At 42.6% G+C, this 12,020-nt stretch overlaps 1 long non-coding RNA gene across 1 annotated transcript; it reads left to right on the top strand.

Annotated features, from left to right (window-relative positions):
* The first annotated feature begins 540 nt into the window (after positions 1-540).
* On the top strand, positions 541-4,935 carry LOC120372705. Its single transcript, XR_005585129.1, has 2 exons — positions 541-698; positions 4,651-4,935. It is a non-coding gene; the product is annotated as an uncharacterized LOC120372705 (long non-coding RNA).
* Positions 4,936-12,020: the final 7,085 nt, after the last annotated feature.

The following is a 12,020-nucleotide window of genomic DNA, read 5'->3' as shown; positions in this document are numbered from 1 at the left end:
ATGATAAATTAATACAAGCTGAGCAATAGTATATACATATTTTGCACTTCAGTGGCACCTTCCTCACAACACCCCAGCAAGGTAAGACCGGAGTTGCAGAGGGGCTAAGTAGAATAGCCATGGTTACGCAGCCAGTCAGTGGCATCCCTGAGAATAGAATTCAGGCCTCCTGTGCCTGAACCACAAGCCCATACATTGGCTTCCTACTGTAACTATTCAGATGCTCTTTACTACTGTGTCAAATAAAGTGGCTGATAATAATGGGGGAGGGAAAAACTTTATTCAAAGAAGGAATCGCCATAAGACTTAGCTCTTCAGGAAAGTTCCAGATACACACATCTCCCATCAAACAATTTGAATCGAGGTTGCAGCAAGAGCTGAAACTGCAGGGTCCTGAGCACATCCTGAGAGGAGCTGTGCACCTTCCGATCTCATTGCCTTCAGTGGAAGCTGAGAATGCTCAGCACCTCTGAAGAGCTACTCGGCACTTTCAAGGATCAGGACGTAATGTTGCTAAGCAACAGCTAGCTAACGGTTCTCTCCAGCATGTTTTATCTCCCTGCTCTCCCACCCCGGTTTGCTTCTGTGGTTACCAAAACATCCAAGCAGCTTCCTTTCCTAGCAACTCGCCATGAATGCAAACCGTTCTTCCCTGCATACAGCATGCAAATGAAAATAATCAGTCGTGGAAGGAAATTGTAAGTCATCTAACTATCCTCCTTGCTGGTGTCTATTAGAAACCACTCTTCTGCCTAAGCTATCCAAGCTCTTACAGCTCAAAGTGATCCCTCAATATTTTTGGAGTAACAAAATTATTTTGTCAGAGATTCTCTTGCTAATACTAATATCCAGATTAATATTTCAGAGGAGGAGAAGGAAAAGATAAAGCCATGTAATCACAGCCAAGCTATGTTCTCTAGCCAGTGGTGGAACATATTGTACTCAAATGTGGTACTTTAACAACTGAAACTGCAGATGTGGGGATGGATGCAGCAGAGATGCACTTTTAATTGTCACAGTGAAATTACTTTGGGAGACTCAGCACTGCTCTAAATTCCTGTCTACCCATCCAGCTACTTGTACTTCACTCCTCACCAAAGTATCTGAGAGCCCATTAGTCAAATATCAGTTCCCCGAATTAACAGTAGCCATGGCCGGAGGAGTGTTTTCCCAAAAACTGACTGTCTTGAAGGATTGTTAGTGTCACATGATGATTGAGTATCAGAGGGGTAGCCGTGTTAGTCTGGTTCTGTAGAAGCAGCAAAGAATCCTGTGGCACCTTATAGACTAACAGATGTTTTAGCTCATGCTGCAAAACATCTGTTAGTCTATAAGGTGCCACAGGATTCTTTGCTGCTTCTACATGATAATTGATTCTATTCTGGCCTGCACGAGGCGTGATCAGACTTCCCTGTTTTGTGTTTTGAAGAGATTCAGAAAAGCACTTAACCACGGGCTTAACTTTAAGTATGTGCTAAGTGCCAAGAAGCCAATGACACTTAAGCAGGGTGCTCTAAACACCTGCATAGGGATTGACTTAACCAGGCCTAAATGTTTCTCTGAATCAGGGCTCAGCGATCTCTCTCATAACACCAGGATAACCCATTGACTTCACTGGTGTGAGTGAGATCATGCTCAGGCCCTCAATGCATTTGCGTGCAGTGTTCCAGTCACACAATTACCTATGTCAAATTCAAAGAACACTATAACTGGCTGTTCTCAGAAAGATGCAACTATACAATTATTTATCGCACCAGTACAAAGCACATTTAGTTCAAGATTGTAATGGTGGCACAGAAGCATTGTGGAACTCATTTTGTACCCATGTGTTTCATATTGCACTCTCTGTCTCTATGAACAGACAAAGAAATATAGCCACTCAGTATGTCTTTAATGACTTTCATTTAAGAAAGGAAACTTGGGTTAGGCTAGTCCAGTTTCAGAGACAGGCTCAGCCAATCCATACTCTAATAATATAACAAACCTTGCTCAGTGTTTGCCAGAGATTCCATTCTCATATTAAAACTCTGGTCCTCTCTTTTTCCTTCCAGTTCTGCCTTTGCTAAGTGTTTATAAAATGAATTACAGCAAGCATTACTTCATCAAAGCTTAATCCTCCATGCACCTTTGTTTGTATATGTTAATACATTCATCCAAATTGTGCTAGAAGAGACCCCTGTAAAGTCACAGAGGCTCAGCGGTCATTAGGAAACTTAATTCTTCAGGCTGATCCAAAATAATTAGCTTTCATTAGTCTTGGTCCTGAAGATTTAGGATCAAATTCTGGTAAGAACAAAGCAAGTGAGATAACCGTCTCCTAACCAGGTGAATTATATAGGCAGCAAAAATAGTGTTAATGTATTCTGGCCATAACAGTGCAGCTTCTCTGCACAATCAGTGTGTGTGATGGTGTATAGAAACCACTGCAAGATCTGGAAGCATGTATATACAATGTGCAGAGTTTCCTGGCCCTGTTGCCAGAGAGAGACAGATTGGGGAGGAGGGAGGAAACCTGCCTGGCCTCCATCAAAATGTTGTTGAATGTTTCAATTTTGGTTAATCGGCATTTTCTGACAGAAAAAATGTTCTGTGGAAAAACTTCCAGTCAGCTCTAGCTCTCAGGGGTAGTAATTACACCGGTAATAAATTACTCCTGCCTGCACCCCCATGCACTGGCTCAGCTACTTTGGCCTATGAATTGGTTTTACCTGTTCCCCACCCAGACCCCATCAAACTGCTTCGGGGAAGGACTAAGTGAGTCTATAGCCCTGTTTACACCTATGAATTCGGATCGCATTATGTGTAGTGGGGGAACTGTGTGATTATGGGGGGACTTCAGTTTGAGTGACACGTGCTGGAGGTCACATCCTTGGCATTTCTAACTATTATAGATGACAATTTCCTAACTCCAAAAGTGGTGCAGTCAACACAGGGGAATTCTATATTAGATCTTGTCATAACCAATAAAGAGAAACTGATCACAGAACAGAATCCTGTGGCACCTTATAGACTAACAGATGTTTTGCAGCATGAGCTTTCGTGGGTGAATACCCACTTCTTCGGATGCAAGCAGTGGAAATTTCCAGGGGCAGGTGTGTATATATAAGCCAGCAAGAAGCAGGCTAGAGATAACGAGGTTAGATCAATCAGGGAGGATGGGGCCCTGTTCCAGCAGCTGAGGTGTGAAAACCAAGGGAGGAGAAACTGGTTCTGTAATTGGCAAGCCATTCACAGTCTTTGTTTAGTCCTAAACTGATGGTGTTAAATTTGCAAATGAATTGGAGCTCAGCAGTTTCTCTCTGGAGTCTGGTCCTAAAGTTTTTTTGCTGGAGGATGGCCACCTTAAAATCTGCTATTGTGTGGCCAGGGAGGTTGAAGTGTTCTCCTACAGGTTTTTGTATATTGCCATTCCTAATGTCTGATTTGTGTCCATTTATCCTTTTCCTTAGAGACTGTCCAGTTTGGCCGATGTACATAGCAGAGGGGCATTGCTGGCATATGATGGCATATATTACATTGGTGGACGTGCAGGTGAATGAACCGGTGATGGTGTGGCTGATCTGGTTAGGTCCTGTGATGGTGTTGCTGGTGTAGGACCAGACTCCAGAGAGAAACTGCTGAGCTCCAATTCATTTGCAAATTTAACACCATCAGTTTAGGACTAAACAAAGACTGTGAATGGCTTGCCAATTACAGAACCAGTTTCTCCTCCCTTGGTTTTCACACCTCAGCTGCTGGAACAGGGCCCCATCCTCCCTGATTGATCTAACCTCGTTATCTCTAGCCTGCTTCTTGCTGGCTTATATATACACACCTGCCCCTGGAAATTTCCACTGCTTGCATCCGAAGAAGTGGGTATTCACCCACGAAAGCTCATGCTGCAAAACATCTGTTAGTCTATAAGGTGCCACAGGATTCTTTGCTGCTTCTACAGAACCAGACTAACACGGCTACCCCTCTGATACTGATCACAGAACTAATAGTTAATGGTAGCTTTAGATACAAGTGATCATGACTTGATCACCTTTATAATGTGTAAGCAGAATAAAGACCAGGACAGTAATATATATAGTGATTTTAATAGGGCCAATTTCACAAAGACGAAAACAATTATGAGCCAAATCACCCGAGAAAAATATGAATGATAATTGGGAATCATTTAAGAACACCTTACCTGATGCCACAATCCCACAACAGAGGAAGAAAGTCATCCTGGTTAAAAAAAATAATCTGGTTTAGAGAGGACATGAAGGCAGCTATAAAATAATACAAAAAATGGAAGAAAGGGGAAGTTGAGAGTAATGAATATAAATCAGAAGTTAAAAATTGTAGAAAATTGATAAGGGAAGCCAAGATACACAAGGAAAAATCTATGGCCAGCAGAGTTAAGGACTATAAGGACCTTTTAAAATATATTAGGAATAAAAATAATCCTGACAATGGTATTTGTCCATTACTAGATGGAAATGGTATAATTATCAATAATAATGCAAAAAGGCAGAAATATTCAATAAATAGTTCTGTTCTGTATCTGGGGAAAAACAGATGGTGCAGTCTCATGATATGGTGATAACATTATTTCCAGTCTACTAGTATCTCTCGAGGATGATAAACAGAAGCTACTAAAGTTTGACATTTTTAAATCAACAGATCCAGATAACTTGAACCGAAGAATTTTAAAAGTGCTGTCTGAGGAGATTGCTGGACTATTAATGTTGATTTCCAATAAATCCTGGAGTATTGGGGAAGTTCCCAAAGGCTGGAAGGAAGCTAATGTTGTGCCAGTTTTTAAAGAGGGTAAACAGGATAGCCCAGGTAATGATAGCCCTGTCAGCATGACGTTGATCCTGGGCAAGATAATGGAGTGGCTGGCACAGGACTTGATTAATAAAGAACTAAAAGAGAATAACATAACAGAGTGTTATGGAAAATATATCCTGTTAAACTACTTGATTTTTTTTTATCAGATTACAAGTTTGGTTGATAAAGGTAATAACGTTGACATAATATATTTAGATTTCTGTACGGTGTTTGACTTGGTACCACATGACATTTTGATTTAAAAAAAAACCTAAAATAGTATCAAATTAAAATTGGGACACATTAAATGGATTAAAAACTGGCTAGCTGATATGTTTCAGAATGTAATTGTAAACAGGGAATCATCACCAAGTGGGTCTGTTTCCAGTAGGATCCTGCAGGGATTGGTTCTTGGCCCTATGCTATTTAATTTTTTTTTCAATGGCCTGGAAGAAAACATAAAATCATCACTGATAAAGTTTGCAGGTATCACAAAAATTGGGAGAGTGGTAAATAATGCAGAGGACAGGTCACTGATTCAGAGTGATCTGGATCGCTTGGTAAACTGGGCACAAGCAAACTATGCATTTTAATGTGGCTAAATGTAAATGTATACATCTGGGAACAAAGAATGTAGACCCCATTTACAGGGTGGAGGACTTTATCCTGGGAAGCAGTGACTCTGAAAAAGATTTTCGGGTCGTGGTGGGTAATTAGCTGAACATGAGCTCCCAGTGTGACACTGTGGTCAAAAGAACTAATGTGATCCTTGGATGGATAAACAGGGGAAATCTCAAATAGGAGTAGAGAGGTTATTGTACCTCTGTATTTGGCATGTGTGTGACTGCTGCTGAACTACTTTGCCCAGTGACAGTGCCCCAATTCAAGAAGGATATTGATAAATTGGAGAGGGTTCAGAGAAGAGCCATGAGAATAATTAAAGGATTAGAAAACCTGCCTTATAGTGATAGACTCAAGGAGCTTAACCTACAATAGAACCTCAGAGTTATGAACATCTTGGGAATGGAGGTTGTTTGTAACTCTGAACAAAACATCATGGTTGTTCTTTCAAAAGTTTACAACTGAACATTGACTTAATACAGCTTTGAAACTTTACTATGCAGAAGAAAAATGCTGCTTTCCCTTTTTTTTTCTTTTTTTTTTCTTTAGTAGATTATGTTTAACACAGTACTGAACTGTATTTGCTTTTTGGGGGGCGGTCTCTGCTGCTGCCTGATTGTGTACTTCTGGTTCCAAATGAGGTGTGTGATTGACCAGTCAGTTTGTAACTCTGGTGTTCATAACGCTCAGATTCTATTGTATTTGGCTTAACAGAGAGAAGGTTAAGGGATGACTTGATTCCAGTCTATAAGTATCTACATGTGGAACAAATATTTAGTAATGGGCTCTTCAATGTAACAGAGAGAGGTATAACATGGTTGAATGGCTGGAAGTTGATGCTAGCAAATTTCAGACAGGAAGTAAGGCATACATTTTGACAGTGAGAGTAATCAACCATTGGAACAATTTACCAAGCGTTGTGGTGGATTCTCCATCACTGACCATTTTAAACTTGAGATTGGCTGTTTTTCTAAAAGATCTGCACTATTATTTTGGGGAAGTTCTATGGCCTATTGTATACTGGAGGTCAGACTAGATGAGCATAGTGATCCCTTCTGGTCTTGGAATCTATGAATCTGTGATTATGAATCTATGAAAGTTCTGGATTGTCCAAATGGTGTAAAGAGAGGTTCTTACTCCATCATGAAGGTGTCTGGTACATGTTGGGATCTAGTGCTACGTATTTTTCATCCCTTCTAGGCGTTTTTATTTTTTAAAAAGCTTGGCATAATAGGCGTTGCTGTTCTGCGCCATCACAGTTGATAGAGTGGACAGCCTGTGATTTGGATATTACAAAAATCATGCATATTAGCAGTGTTTCTTTGTCTTATATTGTTTTGCGGTTATTTTTGCATGTTCAATGAAGGAATAAGTCAAAGTAACCTCTTCAGTATTTGGATTTTGAAATATGTTAGTCAATGCTAAAAATATTTAGAAGTTGAAAAATGATGTCCCTTGTCAGGAGTAGGTATTATGGAAGAACCTTAAAATACTGCGAGCCATGCACACTGACACCACTTTGCTTTAAAGTCAGCTGAGGGAAATATCCAGGAAAAAGTATAATCAGTTGTGGAAAATATACTCAGCTGTAAAACCATATTGTGAACATCTGGAAACTGGCAGGACAATTAACTTTTCCCCATAATTCTGCACTCCTTTCAGTTTTTTAAATGTTAATTACTAAATCTAATATTTAAAAGTTGTTTACAAGGCAGTGTCGCAGAACCTGAAAATCATCATTGGCGATCAGGAACTCTCTAATCCAGCCTTACTCCAGGGTGTACTACCTCTTTGAATCGGTAGCAAGAAGCCAGGGAGGAAGGAAGCTGCGGAAGAGTCTAGGCAGAAGTTCTACAGTGTAGCAGAGAGAAAAAAGCATTTTCTCTATTCAGATAAAGTCCCTTGTTCAGTGTTAGAAGAAAGTGAGTTTTTCTAGGATTTGTTACTGTTGCCATATGACAGCACGAATAATTCTTGTTCATGTGATTCGTCCTATTAGGGGACTTAGTTGTCAATGGGACTGTTCCCATAGGGATTGCTCACATGACTGAGTGCTGCAGAATCAGGCCTTGCATTTGTAACTTCTGTGGCAACTGATCACAATGCTCTTTTCACGAATGCTGAGATGTACAGCATATAAAAAAAGGATTAGACAAATGAAGAGATTCTATCCCAGGAACACAAAAGCTGTTACTCAATTAAGTGATGGAAACGTAATGCCAGACGCGTAAGTTTAAGCAAATGTAGTTTTCATTTAAATAATTAAGTTTTAAGCATACGTCTGCACAGGAGCTGGAAGGTGTCATTTCCAGCTCCAGGAAACACACCCAGGCTAGCTCTGATTGAGCTAGGGTGCTCAAAATAGAAGTATAGCCACAGTGGCACAAGCACCTGCTGTGGCTACACTTATATTGTTAGGGTACTAGGTCAGTTCGAGTGAATGTGGATATGTCTCCTCAAGCTGGAAAATACACCTTTCAGCTCCAGTGTTGACATACCCTAAGAAAGCCAACAGCCAGGATAGGAACTGTGGATATGTGGGCTGAGAGCCAGCTAACTCGTGAACCTGTGTTATGCCTAAGGTGATACATCTAGGAACACAGAAGACAGGTCATGCTTGCAGGATGGGGGACTGTGTCCCAGAAAGCAGTGGCTGAAAATGAACTCAGTGGTCATGGTGGATAACTAACTGTAATGCTGTGGCTTAAGTGAGCTAATGTGATCCTTGGCTGTAGAAAGAGGGGAATCTTGAGTGGGACTAGGGAGGACCTCTGTACATGGCATTAGTGTGACCATTGCTGGAGCACTGGGTCCAGTTTTGGCACCTACACTTCAGAAAGCTTGATGAAAAATTAGGAAGCGTTTAGAAAAGAGCTACAAGAATGATTTAACACCTGGAAAACCTGCCTTACAGTGAGAAACATAAGAAGCTTGTCAAAAAGAAGGTTATGAGGTGACTTAAAGGTAGCATAGGAAATTCTTAATAAGGCAAGTTCTTTATTAGCTTTAACAGTTATAGCTCTAGGTTAGTATCCTTTTCTGATCTCTCTCAAGGACCTCAAATCACCTTGCTCTCCCAGCTGGCAGTACAAGCTGCTGCTTATATAGTATCATATTTACAGTACATCCCCAGGAGGATGGAATGCTTGGATCTATTTGATAATAATGTTCTGTTCCAGTTTTATTCTGGCACCATGAGATTAGACTTTCATATCAACCCCATTCTTTATTTCAAGGCCAAACATCTACATCTTTTTGCTACATTGTACAAACATATTCTTTTAAAGTAAAGGGTGGGTGAGCATGATGGTGAAGGCCTGGGAATGGCAATCCAGAGAGCTGGATTCTCTTCCCCTTCTATAGATTTCCTCTGAGAAGCTGAGCAAATCATTTACTCTGGGACTCAATCTGCCCACCTGTATGATGGGGGTATATATATTTCCCTACCTCACAAGGGTATTGGAAGACTTAAACCATCAGGGCCCGCTCTACAGTTTTCGCTGCCCCAAGCAGCGCACCGAATTGCTGCCGCGGGCGGCGGGGGCAGTCTGTGTGCCCTTAGGGCGGCAGGAGCATTTCCGCGGCGGCGGTAATTCGGCGGCAGCTTCTATGTTTAGCTGAAGCTGCCGTGGACAGCTAAACATAGAAGCTGCCACCGAATTGCCGCCACCGCAGAAACACACCTGCCGCCCTAAGGGCACACAGACTGCCCCCGCCGCCCGTGGCGGCAATTCGGCACGCTGCTTGGGGGCAAAACAACAGGGACTGCCGCCCCTTGCAGATTGTAGCCCCAGCACCAGCTTGGAATGCTGGTGCCTGGAGCCGGCCCTGTAAACCATTAATGATTGTGAGAACGCTCAATGGATTACTATCTCACTTTAAGGAAAAGCTCTCTGTATTTGTGTTTTTATCCCTCAATGCCGAGTATTGACCAGGAAGTGGGGGAAGCCAGTTAAGAAGCTTAAGCCCTTTTGTAAATTGCAGTCTTTAATGACTTACACTAGAGCCAGAGGAGTGCTAGTGACAGCGGATAAGCAGATGTGTCTGGGAAAAACCAAGATAAGCAGGTGATCAGAGAACATAGAAAGTGTATGGCAGACTAGGACTTCACACGCCTCATTCTACTGCACACTATTATCCTTTGGAGCTTCACCGCCTCAGTGAGGATGGACCTCAGGTCCGCCTACTCTTGAAGCACAGGTTCCTACCACTTGAACCAAAGGAGAATCTCACGCCGACTATTTAGACCTCTGTGCTGAATCCTCTCTTGCATGATCGTCCCTTCCACAGCCTCCTAGCTGCTGGGCTCAGTCTGAGAAGCACCAGCAGAAAGCTTTAGCCTAGGGCTTCCTCTTCATGAGCCCCAGCTCTCAACTTTATTCGTCACCTTTCTGGAGCTGACCCACAGGTATCAGCTCTTCTCTTCAAGCCTGATGCTTAAGGCAACCCCTGGGGAATGGGGCCTGCTGGTGAAGGCTTTTAACCCCCTTCAGCATTCAGCCATGAGCAGGGTTCCTCGCCCCTTCACAGGGCTTGATACGCACATCTGGTTCCATCCAGCAGGGGGCAGTGGTGCACCTACACCCAAGCTCATCACTTCACAATTCTTGTGTAGTCACATTAAAGGCAAGATTTAGGACTCCACAGAATGGCCCACCCCAATTATTACATGAAGAGCTCACCCCATTTAATGTTTCTCATGTTCACAATGTCTGTCCTCCTTCTGGCTCCAACATGTGGCTGACCCAGTATTTGCTCTACCTGCACTGGCTGTGGGAATACATTGGTGCTGTAACATGGGATAGGATTTTAACTGACTCTTGACTTGATTGCACATTTGAATTATTGTCAGAGGAGTCTTTTCTGATGCATATGTAGCGCCAGGGCATACATTCCAAAGAGGAATTGGTTTCTGCTCTCCTTTCATTATTCAATAATGCAGAAAAGCACACACTGTGCTTGGTGAGTGCAAACAACGAATGCTATTTCCTTCCTCATAATCTCTTTCCTCACCACAGGATTAAAATGGTCAAATGTTGCCTAGCAGTAAGATGGGGAAAATGTACTGATACAATTACACCTGCATCAGTTCTCTAGAAAAGGTGTAATCAATGCTAGGAAATCCCCTGTCAGTCTCATGTCTCTGCTACTATGATTTGTAGCCCCAAATCAACTAAATCTGCTCCCCAGACTCCGAAGGTCCTAATTAAAATCTAGTGCTGAGCATTCTTCACCCTACATTAGTCAAATAGGAGTCCAGGGCAGATGTACAAGACACTCCTTTGTTCTTCGTTTTGCCAGCTCCATTACATTGATGGAGTAGTTCCAGTAATTTCTTAATATTGTCAGAATTCTTAAACCACAATTCTAAGTCTGAAAATTTACTTCATGAAAATGACATCTTGAGGCTTGGTATTTCCAGATAAAATTGGACCAGCCTTCCAAAGGGAGTCGAGGGGGCCAAAACCCTAACTTGTTTCAAGATGAACCTTGAGAAGTTTATGAAAAGATGGTATGGTACAATGGCATAGGGCCCATCTGTAACTGCTATTAGCAAATATCTTCAGTGGCTATAGATGGGACACTAGATTGGGAGGGCTCTGAGTTACTACAGGGAATTCTTTCCCAGGTGTCTGGCTGCTTAGGGTCTAACTGATTGCCATATTTGGGGTCGAGAAAAAATTTACTCCCAAATCAGATTGGCAGTGACCCTGGGGTTTTTTGCCTTCCTCTTCAGCATGAGGCATGGTGGCACTTGCTGGTTTGATCTAGAGTAAGTGGTGGAGTCTCTGTAACTTGAAGTCTTTAAATCAAGATTTGAGGACTTTAGTAACTCAGCCAGAGGTTATGGGCTATTATAGGAGCAGGTGGGTGGGTGAGGTTCTGTGGCCTGCAATGTGCAGAAGGTCAGACTTGATGGTCCCTAAAGTCTGAGTCTGTGAGTATTGGCTAGTGCCTCACTCAGGTCAGAGAATCACAGAATATCAGGGTGGGAAGGGACCTCAGGAGAGCATCTAGTCCAACCCCCTGCTCAAAGCAGAACCAATCCCCACTTCCCTAAATGGCCCCCCTCAAGGGCTGAACTCTCAATCCTGGGTTTAGCAGGCCATTGCTCAAACCACTGAGCTATCCCTCCCCCCCCCCATGGTGTTACCCTTGTGTACCCAAGTGGTAACCAGAAATTTGGGATGTTCCAGTTAGGAGGAAATATTGCAATTTTGTTTATTTTCTTTTCCCAGAGCCACAAACCAGACTTTCAGGCTGTGTCTGCTTGGCTTTCTTTCTGCATCTGTCTCCGTCCTGTAAGTGCACACGCACACCTCCAATACCTTACCCAAGCAATGACCCACTAAGCAGGCCACTCAGCCAGTATTAAACTGGACAACCCTGCTTTTCTAGGGTTTGCCCCCCATCCAGTACTCAGACAAAACTGCACACGGTTTTGTCTGGTATCGGACAGGGGACATGCCCTTTTGAAGAGCACACTGCTCTGCTCCCGCTGGAGTAACCTCGCATGCAAGGTCACACTGGTGGGGTGGAGCAGCATGCTCTTAAAAAGGGCACCTCTTCTCCATTTGGTATGATCTCACATACACCAT

Source organism: Mauremys reevesii, linkage group 9 (assembly GCF_016161935.1).
Source record: "Mauremys reevesii isolate NIE-2019 linkage group 9, ASM1616193v1, whole genome shotgun sequence".
In the NCBI taxonomy this organism is placed as follows: Eukaryota; Metazoa; Chordata; order Testudines; family Geoemydidae; genus Mauremys; species Mauremys reevesii.
This window is presented reverse-complemented; position numbering and strand designations above follow the sequence as displayed.